This window comes from Rattus norvegicus, chromosome 2 (assembly GCF_021556685.1).
Source record: "Rattus norvegicus strain SHRSP/BbbUtx chromosome 2, alternate assembly SHRSP_T2T, whole genome shotgun sequence".
Classification (NCBI taxonomy): domain Eukaryota; kingdom Metazoa; phylum Chordata; class Mammalia; order Rodentia; family Muridae; genus Rattus; species Rattus norvegicus.
Genome location: NC_141535.1, coordinates 158,925,551 through 158,949,531, shown reverse-complemented (window position 1 = coordinate 158,949,531; position 23,981 = coordinate 158,925,551). Strand labels below are relative to the sequence as shown.

The 23,981-nt window shown below is 38.0% G+C and overlaps 1 pseudogene; it reads left to right on the top strand.

The window, feature by feature from the left end:
* Positions 1-17,619: 17,619 nt before the first annotated feature.
* On the top strand, positions 17,620-18,491 carry Brcc3-ps6 (BRCA1/BRCA2-containing complex, subunit 3, pseudogene 6; annotated as a pseudogene).
* The last annotated feature ends 5,490 nt before the right edge of the window (positions 18,492-23,981 follow it).

Genomic DNA, 23,981 nt, shown 5'->3' with positions numbered 1-23,981 from the left:
ATAATATCAAAAATCAGGACATCAGTTTTAAGATTACTTGTTCACTTCCCTTTTATTTTCATAATTTATGGTCAATATCACTATCAACTTTATTTTCTAGACTTAATGTGGTGTTATGTCCTTTACCAACACATGGCATGACAGAAAACTATATAATAAAAAACATGCATCAATGTTGGGCATGTATGTAAATATATATCCAAGGTTTTCCTGCTACCAAAAATTAATAAAACTTGAGATGCTTAAAATAGATACATTTATTCTGCTCAAACTCCCCTGTTAATGGTCACAGATAGAGCAGATACAGTCCTTTGTTCATCCTTGCTTGATGGCTGCCTTAGCAGCCAAAGCTGTCTTGTAGCACTCATAAAAATCAAATCAAATTACAGCCAGGTAGCACAGTGTGGGAGAAGGAAGATAGAGACCTGTGTACTGTCATGCCACGTATTGACCTACTCTCAACTTACTTTACAGATAGCCATAGACATTTGCTTACCTCCATGGCATACAGCAGGAATGAAAGCTGTCACTCAGGGACCTGGCCACCCTGTAGCAAAGTCACCACAGTGTTTGAGTATGTGGCAGGAAGTCAGATGGGAGAGAAAGAGAAGAGCATCGTGAGCACTATGAAGAGAGATGGAACTGGAAACCTGAGGGTAGAGAAGAGTAACCTGTTGTGAGTGGTTAGCCTACTATGGGGAACAAGGTGAAGTCCCAGCATGAGATGCTGCTGAGGGTCATGTGTCAGTTCTTGCCTATGCAGCTGCAATGGTTGGTGTTATGTCTGTGGCTCACATTACCACTAGGGAACACGGGGATGTCCCTGGTCAAGGCAGCTGCTAGGAACCACAAGGATGTCCAGGGGCTGTGCATATATGGCATTGTCTGTTGAGGCACTATGGCGAGGTGGCCAATATGTCGCCTTTGACAACACTTGGGAGAGAAGGCCCTTCACCTCACCAGGACAGTTGATCTGGTCCTGATAATGAAGGCACAGGAAAGCCCGCCCCAAAGAACAGGGAAGCCGGCCCTGTCTGCTAACTGACTGGAGTTCTTCAGAAAGTCAGCCCCCCATCCCCTCTCTAGGGAGCACAATGGAGCTTCGTCTAAAGACTCTGGTGTGGATAAGCAGACCCACAGTCATGAAAGACAGACAGCTGACACTGCCTCCTGCCAAATGGCATTGGAATTGTGGAAATTGCAGGACATAGTTGGAACAGTACTGGAGAACTTGTCTGAGACTTGCTGACTACCCAGGCCCTGATCCAGAGCTCAGGGGGTTGGCTGACGCCAAGATCTTCATCATAAACAAATGACTGGAATGAGGGAGTGGGCCATCCTTGCTGGTCTAAAGCTTCAGGATCTCCAAGACACAGTGTAACAACAGGATGACCAGAGGAAGTCCAGATGAGAATCCAATATTGATGGTATCACAGAATCCAGAGATCTAGAATCAGACTAATGACTCATTACAATGAACATTTGCAACAAGGCTGGGACCTCACCTTATTCCCCAAGGGTTAGAGTTAGAGTTAGGGTTAGAGTTAGGGTTAGGGTGTGTGTACAGTGGCATATACAGTAGGACACATTGTGACATAATAAGTAGGACTACAGCTTCCATGATGAGATGTTTTTCTACGCTTTGTTTTTTGTTCATGCTTTGTTTGTATGTTTGTTTTATTTTGGGAGAGTGCAAGGGCAAATTGTGTGTGTGTGTGTGAGAGAGAGAGAGAATGAGAGAGAGAGAGAATGAGAGAGTATGAGAGAGAGAGAGAGAGAGTGTGTGTGTGTGTGTGTGTGTGTGATAATAGTGGCCTGAAGGTCATACATTAATTTATAAAGTTAATCTCCCTTAATACACTCACTAATGCAAGACTGAAACTATGATTACTATAGATTATTCTCTGAATAATGCTAACTATATGCATAAGAAGGCTTGGATGGTTTCTCTGCTCCATACAGCACAGGGCCAAAATAATGAATACTTTCCTATCAGAAGATACAAGGATAAATTCATGTTAACCTTAATCAAATTATTAAAATACAGTCTTACCAGGTGAGGGAGGAAAGACTTACCTCTGCCTTCCTAGGATTTAGAGCACCATTTTCCACCTCTGGGTTGCCACTCCTTTGCCAGGTATTGCATATCCAATATTTATATATCATATGTATATTAGGATTCATAATAGTTGCAAAATTAGTTATGAGGTAGCCATGAAGTTGATTTTATGTTTGGAGGTCACCACAACATGAGGAACTTTATTAAAGGGTTGCAGCATTAGGAAAGTTGAAAGCCACGGTTTTGGAGTGATTACATCGATTGGATCGAGCAAGTGGGGAGAAGCTTTCATGTTTATGCATTTAATGTGGGAGAGCATTTGAGATATGCAATATACATGGGATAAAGAAATTACAACAGGGAAGAAAATGGAAAAGTAGTCATAAATGTTTAAATTATTTTTAAATTTATTTTCATTTGTTTGTTATATCCTGACCACACTTTCTTTCCCCTCCTCCCCTGCAAGTCCTTTCTCCCTACCCCAATCCCAATTCTCCATTTCTTTTCAAAATGTGACATGTCCCTCATGGATGTCAGCCAAACATGGCATATCAAGTTGCAGTGAGAATAGGCACCTCCCTCGTATTAAAGCTGGACTAGTCATCTAATCGTAGATAAGGTTACCAAAATCAGTCAAAAGAGTCAAAAACAGACCCACTCCTACTGTTAGAAGTCCTACAAAGAGAGCAAGCTACATGATTGTAACATACACTGAAGGCCTGTGTCAGATCCATAGAAAGCTGTGCAAAGTAACCAAGTGAGTTTTAGAACTGTAGTTGATTTAAGAAGATAGAAATTCATTTTAGATCTGCCTGTTATGGTTGGCCACTGAAAAATGTTTCTTCTTGTACAGGGAGGGTGACTCACATGAAATTATTTTTCTTGTCTTCCTCTTTCCTTTCTTTCTCTTTCTCCTTCCCCTCTTCCTCTTCATGCTTTAGTATTGAATACACTTTTTACTAATATCAATAATATGCTGATACAAAGTCTTTATACATTAAGTTTAGTTTTGTTTGTCTTATGTACACATTATATAATATTTAAATAAATCTCATTCAAAAACACCAATTCAATATGGTGAATATATTAGTAATCCTTACTTTTAATTTTAATGCTAATAATTCGTGGTTATCTTTATTCAGCATACTGTGAAATACTGTGTATTTTTCTCATGGAAGAAAATAGGGGACTTACATAAGTGTACATTTACTTTAAATCAAACAAACACTCATATTCAGGCCACATGCTCTGCTACATTTCTGATGGTGAAGAGAAAGTGTCTTGATGTCAAGTTGATTTTCTGTAGTATTAATTAAGATATATGGTGTAGGCAGGTCTGTGAAGATATTTTCAGAGAATATTACTGGAGAAGTTCCTCTGTCTGCATGGCAACATCACAAAGTGCAGGGTAGGAGAAAAGCTGTGCCTTCTCTTGATAACCAGTGTGTCTGTCTTGTCACTGCAGCCACAGCCACCACCATCCTTAGATAACAGAAGACAGGTTCTTTCACCTTATGATGTAAACTAAAGACCAAAGGCTTTCCAGGCCTCGTCTAGATGGTTAGCAGCAATTCAGCCTGATGAAACACCCAGGCACTCAGACCAAGAGTTACTTTATTGTTTTCCCAGTCTCCCCAGTGTTCAGTCAGTTCTTATAATAAGAGCTGTGTAGCAAATTCCATTCCACAATGTGTTTGCTCTATGAGTTATGACCTCTAAATGACCCTGAGTAGGGCTGAGTCGTACAGTGTTGTGTCTGAGTCTGTCAGACATGTACATGAGCTCTTCCTCGAGTTCACAAATGGCCTCCTCTGTATTCTAGCCAGGAAAAGAATATCAAATCTTTCTCACAATTGGCATCTCTCCTGCTTCTCTTTTTCTATCTAAAGTGGTCTGCTTGCTTTTAAAGTAATCCATCTAATTAAGTGAATGGCATCTAGAATCTTTCTAGTTTCAAGTGAATTCACCATATAAAGTAAGATTAAAAATGTGATTTGGACCACAGATCCTAAACATTAGGATAGGAAATGTTTGGGATGTTATTCAAACAGTGGATGCACTGCATTTTAAAAACAAAAACATTCAATACGTAACCTGGGATTCTCAACAGAAAATTTAACTAGCATTGGAAAAGACATGGTACATATTTAAATATTTAAGAAAAATTTAAATTAAGAAAATTTAAGTGATGACATAATATTAGAATCAAGTAATTCTTCATTCTAATTAATATACACAGTAATTGTTCTGAAATGTTTAAAGTTTAAAGTTGAGCTGTATATAAGGAAAGAAATGAATATGTTCTACTATAGTCAAACTCAGTGAACTTGAAAATTTTATTCATGTAATTTTATACTCATATATGCATTATATGAATATATTCTCTCATATATGATATACCTGTTTATGATGTTCTCGTTCTACCTTGTAATCTCACCTTTTATCTCCTATACCATAATTTCCATTAGTAAATTATCTGATACTCAATACCACCCATTGAGCATATTTTTAAAGTAAAATTAATTAGTGATGGCCTTATACTGGAGAATTCAAGAGATAGAAACTACTACCAGAAAAATATTTCATTATATGAGGTAATTTTTGAGAATATATTACAGTGAAATGTGTAAAAAGAACCATAGCATTCAGATGTAAAATTAAGCTTTATAGAAACATTTAATGTTATTAGCTTAAGGACAAAGCTGTTAAAAACCATGAAGTACCATTGGTTGTTAAGGGTTATTTTATATTTACATGGATATTACATTATCATTGCTCTTAGGCCACTTGGCAAAATCCTACTGACTGTTACCATCTTGATTATGTTTATAGTAATATAATGTTATTGATAACAGATTTCAGATTTTAATTTTCAAGACCACTCAAAATCATAATTTATTAAATCATGCATATCAAGTTTGTGAGATCAAACTATAACCTGTGATTAAAACTATTTGCTTATTCTAACTTGGTAACGACTCTTAGGTCAAAGACTCTAGAAGCATCTTACTTTTAGAGCAATAATTTTGTTTTTCTTTTTAAATAATAATTTGTTTGTTCTCTTATATATTACATCCACACCAGTTTCCCTCCATCCTCCTTGCCTCCCCTTTCCCCCAAATCTATGTAGTCTTCTCTTCTTGGAGAAGATTAGGACTCACAAAGACATAAATCAAACAAGACATAAGTTACAACAAGACCAGGTACATACCATCACGTCAAGGATGGACAAGGCAACACAATAGGAGGAAAGGGAACCCATAAGTAGGCAAAAGAATCAAGGACAGTAAACTCTTAGGATTTCCATAAAACTAACAAATGAATCAGCCATAACATATGTACAGAGGACCTAGTTCAGGCCCCTACAGGCTCTCTACTCTGCAAGTTCCCTTGAGTCTTGGTCAATTGATTCTATGGGCCACATTCTCCTGGTGTTTCCCTGGCCTCTCTGATTTCTCTGATCCTTCCTTCTTCTCTGTAAGAAGCCCTAAGCACTACTTAATGTCTGGCTGTGGGATTCTGCATCTCCTTCCATCACTTGCTGACAGAAGTCTCTCTGGTCTCTTTGATGATTTTGTTAGGCTCTAGTTCCAGCAAAATCTGAATGTAGACCAATAGATAGGCTGAAGGTGTCCCAATCCTTCCACTTGAGGACTTGTCTGGTTACAGAAGATGGCCAGTTAAAACCTGTGTCTTCTTTGCTAGGATTACACTTGTAGATTTCTAGGGGTTTCCATTGCACTCCGTTTTCATGTCATATATGAAATGCCCCCCCCAATTCTCATTTCTTCCAGTATTTTCTCACACTCTCCCCTTCCCATCTGACCTCCCTTATTCCCAAGCCTACTTGCCCCTCGCCCACATGAGAAATCTATTCTATATCCCTTTCCCAAAAGATCCTTTAGTCCCCCATAACTCTTTGGGTCTTAGATTGTTTGTTATGTTGTTGTTTGCTGTCATTTATTCATTTTACATCTGGTTGTAAAGCTCTCCCCTTCCCTTCTTTCCTTCCAGCCTCACCTTTACAACTCCTCTTTTTATTACCTCTTCCCCTTCTCCTCAGAGAAAGGGAACATCCTCCCTCCTCCCCCTTGGGTACCTCCTTGTCCCAAGTAATCCTTTCACAGCTGGACTATGTATATCTTGCTCCACTTAGTCCCAACCAGACAGTCCACCTAGCAGAAAGAGATGACATGGCAGGCAACAGAGTCAGGGGCAGCCCCCACTTCAATTGTTAGGAGATCTACATGAAGACCCAGCCGCACATCTGCTACAAATATGTAAGGGGTCTAGGTTCACACCAGGCATGCTCTTCAGTTGATGGTTCAGTCTTTGTGAGTCACAGTGGTCCTAGTTTAGTTGACACTACAGGTCTGCAGGTCTTTTTTTTTTTTCTTCTTACTGGATATTTTTTAATTTACATTTCAAATGTTATCCCCTTTTCTGGTTTCCTGTTCATAAACCCGCTATCCCATTCCCCCTCCCCCTTCTTCTATGAGGGTGTTCCCCATCCCCACCACCTACCAGGCCTCTCTGCTCTGACATTTCCCCACACTGGGGCAGGGGGGCGGTCCAGTCTTGGCAGAAACAAGGGCTTTTCCTCCCACTGATGCCCAGTAAGGCCATCTCTGTGTACTCTGTGTACTCTTTGGGTAGTAGTTTAGTCCCTGGGAGCTCTAGTTGGTTGGTATTGTTCTTATGGAGTTGCAAGCCTCTTCATCTCCTTCAATCCTCTCCCTCACTCCTCCAAGGGGGACCCTGTTCTCTGCTCCACGGTTGACTGCTAGCATTTGCCTTGCCTCTGTCATGCTGTCGCAGAGCCTCTCAGGAGACAGCTATATCCGGCTCCTGTCAGTATGCACTTCTTGGCATCAGCAATATCATTTGGGTTTGGTGAATGTATGTATATGGGCTGGATCCCCAGGTGGGGCAGACAACTGAATGGCCATTTCTTCTGTGGTATCTTTCACCCCTCCAGTTTGCTCAGTTCCCTACTTTTGGATAAGACTCCTCCAGGCATGTCTGATGTTTGGCTGTGGGACTCTGCATCAGTTTCCATCCACTGCTGGATGAAACCTCTAAGGAGTCAGTTATGCTAGACTCTTGTCTGCAAGCAGACAATCAATAGCAGAGTATCAATAGTAGTATCAGGGATTGCCTCTCTCCCATGGGATGTATTTCAAGTTGGGTCAGTCATTGTTGGACATTCTGTCAATCTCTGCTCCATTTTTATCCATTGTAGGCAGAACACATTTTAAGTCAAATGTTTGTGGATGGGTTAGTTTTCCCCTCCTTCCCCCGGAAGGCCTGCTTGGGTATAGGAGGGGATTCCTTCAGATTGCAAATCTTGAGCTACCAGGAGTTTCAGCTAGGGTCACCCCATCGACTTCCAGGAGCCTTGTCTATCCCAGGTCTCTGAGTAGTACCAGAGATGGCCCCCACCAATTTCCATTCTCCCTCCACACTTCTCCTGCTCCCTGTCACCCCATAATTTAACCCCATCCCCTTTATCCTCCATTTGCCTTTTCTTACCCAGTTTACTCCCTATATCTACCTCTGATGCCTATTTTTTTTCCACTTCTGAGTAAGAATCATGCATCTTCCCTTGAACCTCCTTTTACTCCTCAGAACTTTGGGTCAGTGGATTGTGGCAAGCCTACCCTCTACTTTATGGCAAATTGCCATTTAAAAGTGAGTACATACCATGCATGTCTTTCTGGATCTGGCTTACATCCCTTATGATGACATTTTTGAGTTCCATCCATTTCCCTTCAAATTTCATGATGTCTTTGTTTTTAATAGCTGAGTAGTATTCCATTGTATAGATGTACCATGTATTCTTTTTGTATTGTTTTGTTTTTTAAATTTTATTTATTTTTTTACACTCCAGATTTTATACCCCTCCACATTCACTCTCAAACTGTTGGGAATCCCACACCTCCCCACCCCTGTCTCTGCAAGGATACTCCCTTGCATCCGGCACCCAGGCAGACATCCTACTGCTTAGGGCCTTCAGTCTCTTGAGCGTTAGATGCATCTTCTTTGACTGAAACCAGACTGGGCAGTCCTCTGCTGTAAATGTGTTGGGGGCCTCATATCAGCTGAAGCATGCTGCCTGGTTGGGGGCTCAGAGGGTGAGAGTTCCCAGGGATCAAGGTTAATTGAGGCTGCTGGTCCAACTGATCCAAATACAGGGTCGTCTTCCTCCTCAGCTTCTTCCAGTGTTTCCATAATTCAACCAGAGGGATCAGCTTCTTCTGTCCATTCCTTGAGTATAAATATCTGCATCTGACTCAGCTGTTTGTTGAGCCTTTCAGAGGACAATCATAATAGGACCCTATTTGTGAGCACACAATAGCCTTAGGAATAGTTTCAGGCCTTGAGGCCACCCCTTGAGCTGGATCCCTCTACTAGCCTGTCTCTGGAAGTCCTTTCCCTCAGTCTCTTCTCCATTTTTGTCCCTGCAGTTCTTTCAGACAGGAACAATTTTGGGTCAGAGTTTTTACTGACATGGCATCCCCATCCCTCACTTGATGCCTGTATTTCTGTTGGAGGTGGACGCTGTAAAATCCCAGTCCCCACTGTATGGCATTCCATCTAAGGTCCTTCTCTTTGAGTCCTGAGAGTTTTGCACCTTCCAGGTCTCTGTACATTCTGGAGGGTCTCCCCATCTCCTACCTCCCAATGTTGCCTCTTTCCTTTCTTTATGCTAGCCTTCAGGGCTTCAGTCTTTTTTTTTTTTTTTTTTTTTTTTTTTTTTTTGCTAACCAATACCTGATCATGTTCTTCTCTTCCCCTTTCTGTCTCCTCCTGTCATTTGCTTTCTTCTCCCTCCCAAGAGGGATTGAGGGATTCTCCTTGGGACATTGAATTTGTTACCAGTTCCTAGCTATTATAAATAAAGCTGTTATGAACATAGTTGAGCAAATATCCTTGTGGAATAATAGGGCATCTTTTGGGTATATGGCCTGGAGTGGTAGGTATAGCTGAGTCTTGGAGGTAGAACTGTTTCTAGTTTTCTAAAATTTTCACCCCCATCAGCAATGTAGGAGTGTTCCCTTTGCTCCACATACTCTCCAGCATGAGCTGGTGTTTAGTCTCTTGAGTTTGTTTAATATTCTTGATATTAATCCTTTGCCAGAAACAGTTTTGATGAAGATCTTTTCAATCTGTAGGCTGTCTTTTTGTCCTATTGCCAGTGTCCTTGGCCTTGCAGGAACTTTTCAGTTTCCTGAGTGCTCATTAATTAATTTTTGACCTTAATGTCCAAGCTATTGGTGTTCTCTCTCTTCAAGAATTTGTCTCTTGTACTAATGTGTTCAAAGCAGTTCCCTACTATATCCTCTTTTATTAGAATTACTGTGTTTAATTTTATGTTGAGGTCTTTGTTCTAATAGGACCTCAATTTTGGGCAGAGTAATAAATATGGGCCTTTTTTTCCTTCTTCTAAATAAATATATCCAGTTAGACCAGCAGAGTAAGTTGAGAGATAGATGTGAGAGATGTTTTCCCTTTTCCATTTCATGGTTTTGGCTTTTTTTATTTTATTTTATTTTATTTTATTTTTTTTTTGGTCAGTGATCAGGTATCCATAGTTGCATGGGCTTATTTTGGAGACTTCAGGTTTATTCCATCAATCAACCTGTCCATGTTTATGCAAATACAAAGAACTTTTACTATTGTAAAAGTTTGAAATCGGGGATGCTGATACCTCCAGAAGTTTATTTTTCACAATTCTTTTAACTATCCTGCGTTTCTTTGTTTTTGTTGTTGTTGTTTGTTTTTTCATATGATGATGACAATTGATCTTTCAAGGTCTATAAAGAATTATGTTGGAATTTTGATGGGGATTGAATTGAATGTGAATATTGCTATTGCTACAATGGCTAATTTTACTGCTAATAGTGTCCATCCATGAACCTATCCAGAGAACATTCCATCTTCTGATACCTTCATCAATATTTTTCTTTAGACACTTGAAGTTCTTGTCATACAGGTCTTTTACTTGTTTGATTAGAATCACACCAAGATATTTTACATTTTTTTTTAGCTAGTATGAGGGTTATAGCTTCCCTCATTTCTTTCTTATCCACTTTATCATTTATTTTTGAAATATTTTCTGTTATTTTTAATCATGTGAGTATCAGCTGCATTTAAGGGAATTGTGCATCCTCATGGGTCTACTGGTACACAAAACCAGGCAGTCTAGCATAACTAGTATGTGCTTAACCACAACACTTTGTCTTTCACTGCTAGTGCCCTGCCACCATGCCATCCAAACAGTACTTTCTGAAACTCTCCTCCAATTTAAGAATACTGTATTATGTGCAATGAAACATTTTATTTTAAATATAGAGTTCTCCTTTCTTGCAGAAATGTAGTTAACTGGAGAGAACTAATATTCTAGTATTTATTCATACATGCACAGTAGAGTATAATACATATTGTTGCTTTATATACATATATACACTTCATATGTATATAATGTATATATTTTACAAATGTGTTGTATATATTGTATACATGTATATGTACAATACACTTATATACACAGATATATAATATCTATTATACTCTTTTCTTGGTGAGAATCTTTAAAAATATCATTTGAGGTACTAAAATTTTCAGAAAAATTTATTCAAATCAATTTTGACTTCTGCCTAGGAATTTTCACTATTTTAGATATGTACCTGGCATTTCTGCTACCGTATACTATATATTTGTATGAAAAATGTTTTCAGCATTGATAATTAAAAGAACGAATTATGGATTAACTCTAAAACACCTTGTATTCTATGTTTTCTCCACTATCAAATATTTAGTTAATATTGAAATAATTAATGTTAAAAAGCACACCTACCTCAGTTATATTGGAATTTGCTTTTTCACTAACTAAATATTATGAGTACGAAATTTAACTGTTTCAATATAATTGTTGGATAATTTATTGTCAGAAATATCTGATATACTTATGTTCATATATTATATTGTATTTAAATTATCTACAATTTTTATACATAGATTATATGTTAGTTTATATTTTATAAAATATATTTCTTATAATATACATATAGGATATCAAAAATTTATTGAGGAAATGGTATTGGAGTAAGATTGTTTTAAGAATCATTTTCTAAATACTAATTCTAAATAGTACTAAAATCCATTTTTCTGTATTCATTTTTCTGAATTTTACCTTTGAATAGATTGTATCATTCATATGAATTTAGAAATTTTTTGTGTTCTAAGTCATTCATTCAATGTGTTTATTGCTAAATGTCAGCTAAATATACATGTTCCTAAGACACTGTTTGGTTTTGAACAACTTCAATTACACTACTCCTCTTTTTACATTAATATTAAAAATTTGAATAGAATTTATAATCTACACTCATATAATATTTACTATACACAGAATGTTATTATAAAGCAAATTTGGAGAGAATTGACAGGGACTCTTATAATTTTAATGACACTTATGTAGTAAAGGTTGCAGAGATATTTCAAATTTTGCATTTTTGAAATTTTTAAAAGTTAATTATGGAAAAACTAGTTATAAACATTTTTTCTACAGAGATTGAGTTTTATTTCTTCTCTATCCCAGAATGCTCAGCTCTTCATCTTTCACTATTAAGTTTATCAGATTTGTGAAATGAATTATTTTTAATATGAATGTAACCAGTGAGTTAATTCAGTGCCTGTATTTCTTTAGCTTTGCTTGTCTCCAGTGACCATACAGAGAAACCAAGATTTATTTCAAGCTGCACCTCAATTCCTGGGGCATTAAGTGGTCTATTTTAATCTCTTGTGCTAACCTGGCTGCCTCCCATCCCCACTCCTATCCCCACGATACTTGCAGTTTAATATCGTTCCAGCTCTCTCTGCTTCAGATGTCTCTTCACATTGTGTCTCCTCAGACCCTCTCTTCCACATGACCAATCTGAATCTCCCTCCCTTCTCTCTCTTCCACCTGGCTGGTAGAAGTTTTCGCCCTATTCTATCTTCTGTCCAGCAATTGGATGATCAGCAGGCAGAGAATAAATGGTAAGAATTGTTTACAGAAACTTGAAACAGAAGACTGTAGACAAACATTCCAATACTATGTCAGGATTGAAACAAAGAGAAATCAGCATTTAAATAACTCAAGGATACCCTTTACACAGTGCACAAAACATGTCTAAACAGATTCTCCAATATCTTCTATCTATCTATCTATCTATCTATCTATCTATCTATCTATCTATCTATCTATCTATCTTTTATTGATTGAGGAAGGATTTCTTTGTATAGCTCTGGCTGTCCTGGAACTCGCACTGTAGACCAGACTGGCCTCAAACTCAGAGATCCACCAGCCTCTACTACCTGCCCAGCTTTCTCTCTCATTTATTGTGTGTTTAGTGTGTGTGTGTGTGTGTGTGTGTGTGTGTGTGTGTGTGCATGTGTGTGTATGTATATATGTATATCAACAAAAGATAATAGCACTTTCTTCAAGTAGTTCATGGTTTAAAGAAAGACATAAACAGCTACTAGAGAGATGGTTCAACGGTTAAAGGTACTGATTGCTCTTCCAGAGGACCAGGGTTCAATTCCTAGGACTCACATGGCAGCACACAACTGTCTGTAACTATAAGTGCTGACACTCTATCACAGACATACATGTAGGCAAAACACCAATGCACATAAAATAAAAGAAAATAAAATTTAAAGAGAGCATTTTTCAAAGAATCAACATAAGATACATTAAAACATTTTAGGATTTGCATATGATTTTTTTTCTGAGATAGTCTTGCTTTGTAGCTCCCCTGGTTTTGGAATCTCTTACCTTATGCCCCTTACATGCTGGAGTTACATGTATATACCACCCTAGCTAGATGCTTAATTCCTAAACTCTTTGCCCTGCTCAGCCAAGGATCCTGAATCCAGAGGTTAAGGAGATGCCCAGTTGGTAAAGTGCTTGCTGCACAAGCATAAGGACCTGACTTAGACCTCAGAATTTATTTTAAAGACAGAACCGGTGTGTAAGTACGTGTTTGTAGTTCAGAGCAGGGAGGTAGAGACTGCTAGTCAGCATAGCCTGTTTACAAAGGCTTCCGACATTTTTCTAAATGATTATTTCTATATTTATTATATTTCTTTGGAAGGAAATTTCAAAAATAAAATGCTTTGAAAAAATGCTAGATGTCACTTTTGGATTCCTAGAGTATTTATAAATTATATTTTAATGTGTATTGATTGAATCATTGTTTTTTATAATATAGAAATTTACCTGAATCTATGAACAGTATTGCAAGAAAGATATAAAGATATTGTTCAGAGAATAATATACATGAATATATAAAAGAGGATAACTGTATTTTGGAAGACATTAGATTTAGAACTATACAAATGTGTATAGAGGAAGAGAAAATAAAACATATAAGCATTAATAATAATTTTGTGTTCGTATTTTTCTGTCATATTTAGTGTTTACAGTATGATTGTGTAAGAGATATAACAGTTTATTTGCTCTTCTTTAGTGTATTAAGCTGGACTTGAAATTGTTGTTGTATACGATAGATTATTTGTAGAAAGGTGTATGAATTAATGTAATTCCTTTTGTTAAAAAAACTAGATAATGAAACAGATGTGAACAATAGCAGTGAATTTTTTCACTTACATACTGTAGCAAGTAAAAGTTAGAAAGTGGAAAAATGCCTAAAATGTACAAAGAAGTTAAAAGAAGTTAAGAATTACTTTATCAAATTCTATTTGCAGAATTTTTAATCTTTGGCTTCTCTTGATAGAAGGTTTTCTCTCTTGTACTATATGGAGAGTGGATCTCACATGGAAGATTTCATTTCTTATATTTGCAAAGAAAAATGACCAGTGAATTCTTTTCAGATTTGATGCTTTTAAAGGTTTTTAACTTGATATAGTCAATATGGTAGTGTCACGGGTGATGAAATGACGTAATTTCTATTCTTTGTGTCTTGCAAGGATTTTGAAAGTAACAGACATAGATAATTCCCCTCTTATTGACTGAATGTTTAATAAAATATGATTAATTTATGGTTATCTAACCTTCAATACTCTTGGCAGAATATTGCCTGATTTATTAAGTATGGTTCTCGAGAGCCTTTAAGTACTTTTTTGAGTATTTTATGAACCATAGCATGACTCATTGAATTACCACACTTACGAAATTACTAAATATAGACTTCAACTTATTTTAATTACAAATATTTAGAGATAAAATAGATGTCTAACCTATTTTCTTTTCACAAGCTGAATTTATATTCCAATTGACCTTCACAACTCAAATGAGTACTTTTCAGTAATTTATAACTAAACAAGATCTTAGAACTGCAAATGACATTTCTGAACTCTTTTCTAACTGCAGAGAAAATCTTATAAATATAAAATTTAAAGAAACAACAAATACTGTGAATAAATAAGTATTGTCTTAACTTTCAAAAAGCATAAAATTTTGCAAATATAGACACAAAAATGAGTATGTATGTAATATACTTTGATAAAAAAACACTACCTTTTCCCCCTCCATTTTCTTCTCTCTTTTCTTACTACTTTCCCTCCCTACTTCATGTTCTATAGAAATCCTGCTACTTTGGTATTTTTTCAGAGAAAGGGGGAGAGAAATCATAAAGTTGGTTATGTAGAATTTAGCAGAATGATCTCTTCAGAGTTAGGAAGAAATATGAACTATATGGGTATATCGATAAATAAAAACAATAAAATATTAAGAAATAAACCTCACTGAGTCTACTTAGTGATGACTTCATGTTCATGGATATACAGCTCTCTTTTCAGCTATGAGTCATCTCTAAGGGGCTGTGTGCTTTAAAAAACTGACTCTCCCTTCCCACAAGCCAACAATAGTTTCTTACATGCAATTTTTGTAATCTGAGCAGTACTGGGAACTTAGCTTTATAATACTACTCAAGGGACTTACAAACTTACTGGGTTAGACTAGCCTTACCGTGGTTTTTGAACAGCAAATTAATATAAGAGAGAAGGATAATAGGTTTTTTTTTAGTTCAAAATTATGTTTTCAAATAAGACGACAGTTAAAGTAATATTTGTATGTATTTAGATCATGCACACACAGGACCACGACATCAGATTATGCTTGAATGGTTTCTTCCGACATCAAGTTATTGAAAAACTATTTTTCCAGTTTGTATTGTGTTAAGTAGCACGTTTAGCATGGAAGAAAACCCTGAACAGAGAATACATTTTATGTAAAAATATTTAGACAAACATAAAATAAATAATAATATAGCTCATATATTAACAGAAGATAAATTATTTGTTGAAACCTAAGACATGGAAGCTGAAATAATTAGAGCTCTCTGTGGAAAGGTTTTAAACCTTACTGTGGTTATTGTATTCATAGTTTTTAAAATGCGTGGAAGGTATTTAAGTGTCACATGGGTGTTGCATTTTCACTCATGCTAGACTAAAATGAGTCTGAGAAACTAACCACGTGATGGCATGCAAGTGGACATTGTTTGATGATGAGAGGGTATTGAAACGTTTGAGGCATGCTATTTACTAGAATATAGAACAGGGCCTGGTGTACTCAGATTTGTACCAAATGAAGAAAATTGACTAAATACCTGATAGGTTTTCAGAGAACACAGTTGTATCTTTAGCTAGGTTATCAGATATGTATCAAAACCTATTATGAGATAACTAAAACTTAACTTTAATATTGCTTTAATGAGTTGGTTTCCCTCAAGCCATTAATGACATGAACTTGCCATCAAAAAAATCAGCTTTTCCAATTCCTCTGTTGAAGGGCATCTGGGTTCTTTCCAGCTTCTGGCTATTATAACTAAGGCTGCTATGAACATAGTGGAGCACGTGTCTTTTTTATATGTTGGGGCATCTTTTGGGTGATTGCCCAAGAGAGGTATAGCTCGGTCCTCAGGTAGTTCAAAGTCCAATTTTCTGAGGAATCTCCAGACTGATTTCCAGAATGGTTGTACCAGTCTGCAATCCCACCAACAATGGAGGAGTGTTCCTCTTTCTCCACATACTCGCCAGCATTTGCTGTTACCTGAGCTTTTGATCTTAGCCATTCTCACTGGTGTGACATGAAATCTCAGGGTTGTTTTGATTTGTATTTCCCACAGAAAATGTGGTACATCTACACAATGGAATATTACTCAGCTATCAAAAACAATGACTTTATGAAATTCATAGGCAAATGGATAGAACTGGAAATTATCATCCTCAGTGAGGTAACCCAATCACAGAAAAACACACATGGTATGCATTCATTGATAAGTGGATATTAGCACAAATGCTCGAATTACTGTAGTTGCACAGAACACATGAAACTCAAGAAGGATGATCAAAATGTGAATGCTTCACTCCTTCTTTAAAAGGGGAACAAGAATACCCTTGGGGGGGAATAGGGAGGCAAAGTTTAGAACAGAGGCAGAAGGAACACCCATTCAGAGCCTGCCCCACATGTGGCCCATACATATACAGCCACCAAACTAGATAAGATGGATGAAGCAAAGAAGTGCAGGCTGACAGGAGCTGGATGTAGATCTCTCCTGAGAGTCACAGCCAGAATATGGCAAATACATATGCAAATGTGAGCAGCAAACCACTGATCTGAGAATGAGACCCCCATTGAAGGATTCAGAGAGAGGATTGGAAGAGCTTGAAGGGGCTTGATACCCCATATGAACAACAATGCCAACCAACCAGAGCTCTCAGGGACTAAGCCACTACCCAAAGACTATACATGGACTGACCCTGGGCTCCAACTGCAGAGGTAGTAATAAATAGCCTAGTAAGAGCACCAGTGGAAGGGGAAGGCCTTGTTCCTGCCAAGACTGAACCCCCAGTCCAGTTGTTGTGGGAAGGGAGGTAATGGGGGGAGGATGGGGAGGGGAACACCTATATAGAAGGGGAGAGGGAGGGGTTAGGGGGGTGTTGTCCTTGAAACTGGGAAAGGGAATAACAATTGAAATGTAAATAAGAAATACACAAGTTAGTAAAGATGGAGGGAAAAAAAACCCAAGTGACAACAGATGCTAGAAAGGATGTGGAGAAAGAACACTCCTCCATTGTTGGTAGGATTGCAAGCTGGTACAACCACTCTGTAAATCTGTCTGGAGGTTCTTCAGAAAATTCTACATAATACTACCTGAAGACACAAGTATACCACACCTGGACATATACCCAAAAGATGCTCCAACATATAACAAGAACATATGCTCCACTATGTTCAAAGCAGCCTTATTTATAATAGCCAGAAGCTGGAAACAAACCAATTTTCCTCAACAGAGGAATGGATACAGAAAATATGATATATTTACATACATAATAGAGTACTACTCAGCTCTTAAGAACAATGACTTTATGAAATTCACAGGCAAATGGAAGAAAATAGAAAATATCATCTCATGAGTATAACCGAATTACAAAAGCACACATGTGTTGTGCACTCACTGATAAGTGAATTTTAGCCCAAAAGCTCAAATTACCCAAGATCCCATCCAGAGACTACATGAAGCTCAAGAAGTAGGAAGACCAGGAAGACTATGGCGGTGCCAGTGACTCAGGCCCTGCAGGCTGTCCATCTGGAGTCAGACGCCTTTCTGGTTTGTCTGAACCATGCCCTGAGTACGGAGAAGGAGGAGGTGATGGGTCTGTGCATCGGGGAGCTGAACAACGATGTAAGGAGTGAGTTCAAATTTGCACATACCGGAAGTGATGTGTGCAGTGTTCCGGAGAAGGAGGATGCGATCAGAGTCGTCCACATCCACTTGGTCATCACCTGCGCCGTCCTGACAAGAAGAAGGACCGCGTGGAGATTTCCCCAGAGCAACTGTCCGCAGCCTGGATGGAGGCTGAAAGGTGGGTGGAACTCACCGGCCGTCCCATGAGAGTCGTCAGCTGGTACCATTCGCACCCTCACATAATGGTGTGGCCTTCACAGGGGGATATGCGCAAGCAAGCCATGTACCAAATGATGTGCCAAGGCTTCGTGGGACTTATTTTCTCCTGTTTCATAGATGACAAGAACACAAAGACCAGACGTGTTCGCTACACTTGCTTCCCATCGGTACAAGCCCAGAAAAGCTCAGACTGAGAGAATTGAAATCCCCATTCACGTCCTCCCTCACGTCACCATTGGGAAAGTTTGCCTGGAGTCCGCGGTGGAGCTGCCTAAGATCCTGTGTCAGGAGGAGCATGACATGTACAGGCAGATCCATAGCCTCACATATCTGAACTCGGTGACCAAGATCCACAATGGCTCGGTCTTCACCAAAATCTGTGCAGCCAGATGTCGGTGGTGAGCGGGCCTCTGCTGCAGTGGTTGGAGGACAGATTGGAGCAAAACCAGCAGCATCTGTGGGAGCTGCAGCGGGAGAAGGAGGAGCTCATGGCAGAGCTGTGTTCGCTCGAATAAAGCAGGGGAGCAGCAAAAAAATCGGGGGTGGGGCGAACAGAAATACCTAAGGGCGTACAATTTATTAAACAATAATCAATTTTGAAAAAGATAAAGTCGCAGGTCCTACATTATATAACTTCAAGATTTATTATTATAAAGGTACAGTGATTAAGATACGATGATATTTGCAGATGAATCAATGCAACAGGGAAGAAAATCCAGAAATAAACCCAACAATAATGTGCTTAACTACGTTTGAAAAAGTACAAATGTGATTCAAAGAGGAAAAGACAGTAATTTATTTCAACAAATCGAACCTTCTCAAGCCAAGAATATATATAAAATAAATAAATATCTAAAAGAATTTCTGAATGTATCACATATTTAAATTCAATATGGAAGACTTAGGGAAAAAAGTTATTCCAGAAAAATTTTCAGAACTTAAGGACTTAATATTTTCAACTCCAAAGCACAATTTCACAAGAAAACAAAGTAGAGAGATTGGACTTCGTCAAAATTAAAGCTGTCTATTCTGCAGAAAGATGAAGAGGAAACCGTCGGTGAAAAAGATGTGTCTGAAACTCGAAAGTAAATAGCACCAGTAGAAAATGAAAAGAGACATAAACATTGTCACTAAAAATGGTGAAAATAGCAAATCCTGTTGAGGAGGCGAATGAAATTCTTCACACACCAGTGACAGGAATGTAAAAATACATCGACTGGGTAGAAAAGTTTGGAAATTTTTTTAAGTTCGACTGGGTAGAAAAGTTTGGAAATTTTTTTACACTTAACATGACCCAGTCACCAAGCCGCACTGTCTTAGTACAAAAACTTTTACTAAATTTTTCTTGGTAGTATTATCCTTGAAAGCTGCAAAGAAAAAACAACCCAAATTTTCTACTGTAAGTCTACGGTTAAAGAAACCGTTCTTATGGTGGAATATTACTGTGTAGGAAAAAGGAATATAATGCATAATGGTTTTGTCACTGAACTACATCTCAGCCTGACTGAACTGAATTTGGAATCATCATGTAAATACAACATGGACATGAAGGTGTTTTCAAAAAAGTTAAAGTGGGGAGAAGACTGATCCTTAAAGGAGGTGACACCATCCCATTGGGTAGGGCCTCAGACTGTATAAAAAGAAGGAAACGATCATATCATCAGGTCTCTCAAACATGGTGGAATATATGCCTTCAAATTGTGAGCCAAGATAAACCCTTCCTTACAAAAGTTGCTTTTGGCAGGTCTTTTGTCAAAGAAAAGAATAAAAAAGTTAAAAAGCAAAAAAAAAAAAAAAAAAAGCAAAAAAAAAGCAAAAGAAAAAAAGGAAAGAAAAGGTCACTGAGAATATAGGGAAAGGGCAATAAACATTCTGTTGTAAGTGTAAATTGGTAGAGCCACTATGAGAACAGGTGCCAGTGTCTGAAATACTAAGACTGAGTTATTGTTGAGTTCAGCTATAGCATTTCTGGGTACAAACCCAGAGGAATCAAGTCTGCTTTCTGTAGAGACACCTGCACACCAGGGCCTGTTGCTACACTGTTCACTGGCTACACCGTAGCCAAGTCATAGAATCAGCCTAGATATTGCAGTGCAATAATGGATAATGAAAATGCTGTCTATTTATGAGTTTCATTACATCACAGTGGAGGATGGATGGGTTTGGAGATCATCCTATTAAGTAAAAGCAGGGAGTAGCTATCTTGTAAGGCTTATGGGAAAGCACATTGGAGGTTGGGGGAGCAGGAAGAGCAGGAAGGGGAACAGAAGGCCGCACATGGACAAGATTGTTACATAGTGTTACTGTACAGTTCCCCAGACCTTAGCAGAACTGACTCCATGAAGGAAGCTCCATTCAGGCTTTGAAGCTCAACATTTAGGCAGCACCATCTGCCAAAGCAAAAACAAGATCTTCTTTATCACATTTCAGAGTTGTAAGAAAGTCTCTGAATGTACTAATCTTCCCTTTTGGCTTCTGTAGGTCTGCTTCTGGATGCTCTTGTTAAATGAAATATGTAAACTCAGGATATCCTTTTCTGTGCTTAAAAGCTCACCCTGAGAAAAGTTTGGTGCTACACTGGGGCACCAAACACCCAGTGTAGTCACTGGCTGGATAATAAAGACTTTCTATTGGCTTAAAAAAAAGAAGTAGGACGACCAAAGTGTGGATGCTTCAGTCCTTCTTAGAAGGGGAAAATATTTATAGGAGGAAATATGAAGACAAACCTTGGAGCAGAGACCGAAGGAAAGGCCATCCAGAGACTGCATCACCTGAGATTCCAGCCCATATACATATAGGCACCACACACAAACGATATTGCTGGTGCCAAGAAATGCATGCTGACAGGAGCCTGTTATAGCTGTCTCCTGAGAGGCTCTGCTAGAGCATGACATATACAGATGCTAATGCTAGCAACCATCTATTGAACTGAGAACAGGGTCCCCATTGGGGGAGTTAGAGAAGGGATTAAAGGAGCTGAAGGGGTTTACAACACCATAAGAACAAAAATTCCAACCAATCAGAGCTTTCAGGAACTAAACCACCATCCAAAGTTGGAAAAGACCGTGGCTCCAGCTGCATACGTAGCAGAGGATGCCTTGTTGGGCACCAGTGGTAGGAGAAGCCCTTGGTCCTGCCAAGGCTCCACCTCCAGTGTAGGGGAAAGTCAGTGTTGGGAGGCAGGAAGGGGTGCATGGATTGGATGGGTGGGGGAATGCCCTCATACAAGAAGGAGAACTGGGATGTCATAGGGTTTTTATGTATAAGAATCTGGAAAAGGGGATAACATTTGAAATGTAAATAAAAAATATCCACTAAGAAATTTTTTTAAAGAAAAACTTGTTGTCCATTTTTGAAGAAAAAAAAAGGTTTTGAAGGCACTCATTTTACCCCACAAACAAGGATGCTATTCTGTCAATGTACATGGAGATGAACATTGGAATCTTTATTACAAAATCCAAATGCACAATAATTTTTAGAATAGAACCTGTAGAGACCATACCCCGATGTTAGTCAAGGCCCCCACTGAGTTATTGGGTCACCCATCCTCCTCAAAATTTTAACCCAGAATCCCTCCTTTCTAAGGGACAAAGAATGAGCAGAGAATGAAGGAAAGGCCATCCAGAGAGTGCCCCACGTGGGCTCCATCCTACATACAGTCACCAAATCCAGCTACTATTACAGATGCCAAGAGGTGCTTGCTGACAGGAGCCTGCTATGGATGTCTCCTGAAAGGCTCTGTGAGAGCCTTATTGATACAGTTGAGGATTCTTGCAGTTAGCCATCTTAGTGAGCGTGAGGACCCCAATAGAGGAGTTAAAGGATGGAAGGAGCTGAAGGAGTTGCAAACCCATAGGAAGAAACAATATTAACCAACCAGAACTCCCAGAATTCCCAGGGACTAAACCACTAACCGAAGAGTACACTTGGAGGGACCCATGGCAGCAGCTGCATATGTAGCAGAGGATGGCCTTGTCTGATATTTATAAGAGGAGAGGTCCTTGGTTCTGTGAAGGCTCATTTCCCTAATGTAGTAGAATTCCAGGGCAGTTAGGTGGGAGTAGGTGGGTGGGAGGAGGAACATCTCCATAGAAGCAAGGGAAAAGGGGATGGGGGGTCCCTGGAAAGGGGATAACATAATGTAAATACTTAAAATATCTAATAAAAACAATAGCAAACATTTATAATAATATTTCTCACCTACCAGCAAAGGTAGAATGATAACTAAGCCTGATAAAGTGGCTCAGATGTGTGCAAATTTTAATTATGCCAAATTAAAGATAGATAGAATATAATTTCTTTGACATGTGAAAATTTACAAATCATATTTCAATGGAATCAGAAGATAAAAAATTGATATTATATCATTATAAGTCTTATTGATATTAAAGTATCTATTTAAAAGGATGCCAGCACCTCAGAGTATCTCTGTTCTTCCTCCTTTTTTTATTCCTGAAATTTTTGTTTGAGAACTTCATGTATGAGAGTCATATCACTTACACCCCTCCCATTCTCAAAATTATAACTTTTTTAAAGTATTATTGTTGCGTGTATGTCTGCATGTTTGTGTGTGTGTTCTTCATCCGAATCCTATTTTCAGTGCACACATGTGTATTTATACATCCTGACTACTTGAGGTTGACGAACCTATTGTCTTGCTGTGATCTTATACTACATTAGTGGAGAAAAGGAGCTGAGTAGAAGCAAGCTTTCTTGTTCTGTTTGCAGATTACGCAGTCTATTCAAAATCCACCCTTATTGGCCACATAGATTTCCAACAACAAACTTTAAACAAACTTTAAAAATTAGCTTTTATTTCTTCACTTGCTTTTGTCAGAAAATTTTGTCCTATAACAGGATAAGTAGCAGCATCATAAGATAAATACCAATAAACAACTATATAAACATTGAATGATAGCTCTCAAATGGATTAAAAAAACTTCAGCTAATAGCATTTGTTCCTGTTATATGCCTACTGTTAGTCAATATATCATAAATGCAGTTAGTGAAAGTTAATGCAAGGGTATAGAGGAATTCTTTGTTACCTTTGTAACTCTTCTGCAAATCAAAACTTAATTTGCCCAGAAGTATAAAATAATAGCGGTAAACAGTGAAAGTGACCTGAGCCTTTCTAACTGTCCTAAAGACTGGGTGCTGGCTCCACTCTGTGCCACATGGATAAACGAGAGAAACAGAATAAACAGTTTTTGATGAATGCCTCTTCTACTTTCCTTAAACTTAAAATTTTAAAATTGTATTTACTTTTTATGGAGGTAAGTAAATGTAGTCCACTCCCAGCTCAGTATCTATCACTTGGAAACTACAAGATGTCAAGCCATAGACTTTGGATGAATGAAATAAGATTACCAATTTCTCACTTCTTATAAAATATACATTTCAAAGGGTAAAAATTAATACCAATTGCCAAATATATTCGTTAGTTTTGAGTGAGTGTGGCAAATTTTTGAATAAACTAAGAGACAAATGACAATTTGGCCCTCTGTTGACAAGGGCTACACCACTGAAAAATAGCTCACTATAGAGGTGATATCTATTTTCACGGTAGTAAACAGGAAGTCGACAAAGGACTTAAAGACCTAAACATAGTTACCTCTGCCAATCTCCCTGCTACCTCACATTGCTTCTTCAGTCATCAAATAGCACCAGAAACAACGAGCCAAAACTTCTCACCATGAGCTAATGGTGATATTTTAAGTTCCAAATATTGCAGAAATAAAATTTTGAAATTTTAATAAACACTGGAAGGAGATTCCAGAGAGATTCTTAAATGCCAATGTAGAAAACTAGACAAAACATGTGGATCCTTCGTCAAGATTCTAATGTATTTTCATTTGAATAAACCTTTGCATTTGGCATTTTGTCAGAATATATGGGATAGAGAGATATGTATGGCCCTGTTTTTATAATATATATATATATATATATATATGTATAAAACATCAATCATTTCCCTTACAAGAAACAGAGGATGTCTGAAGAATGTA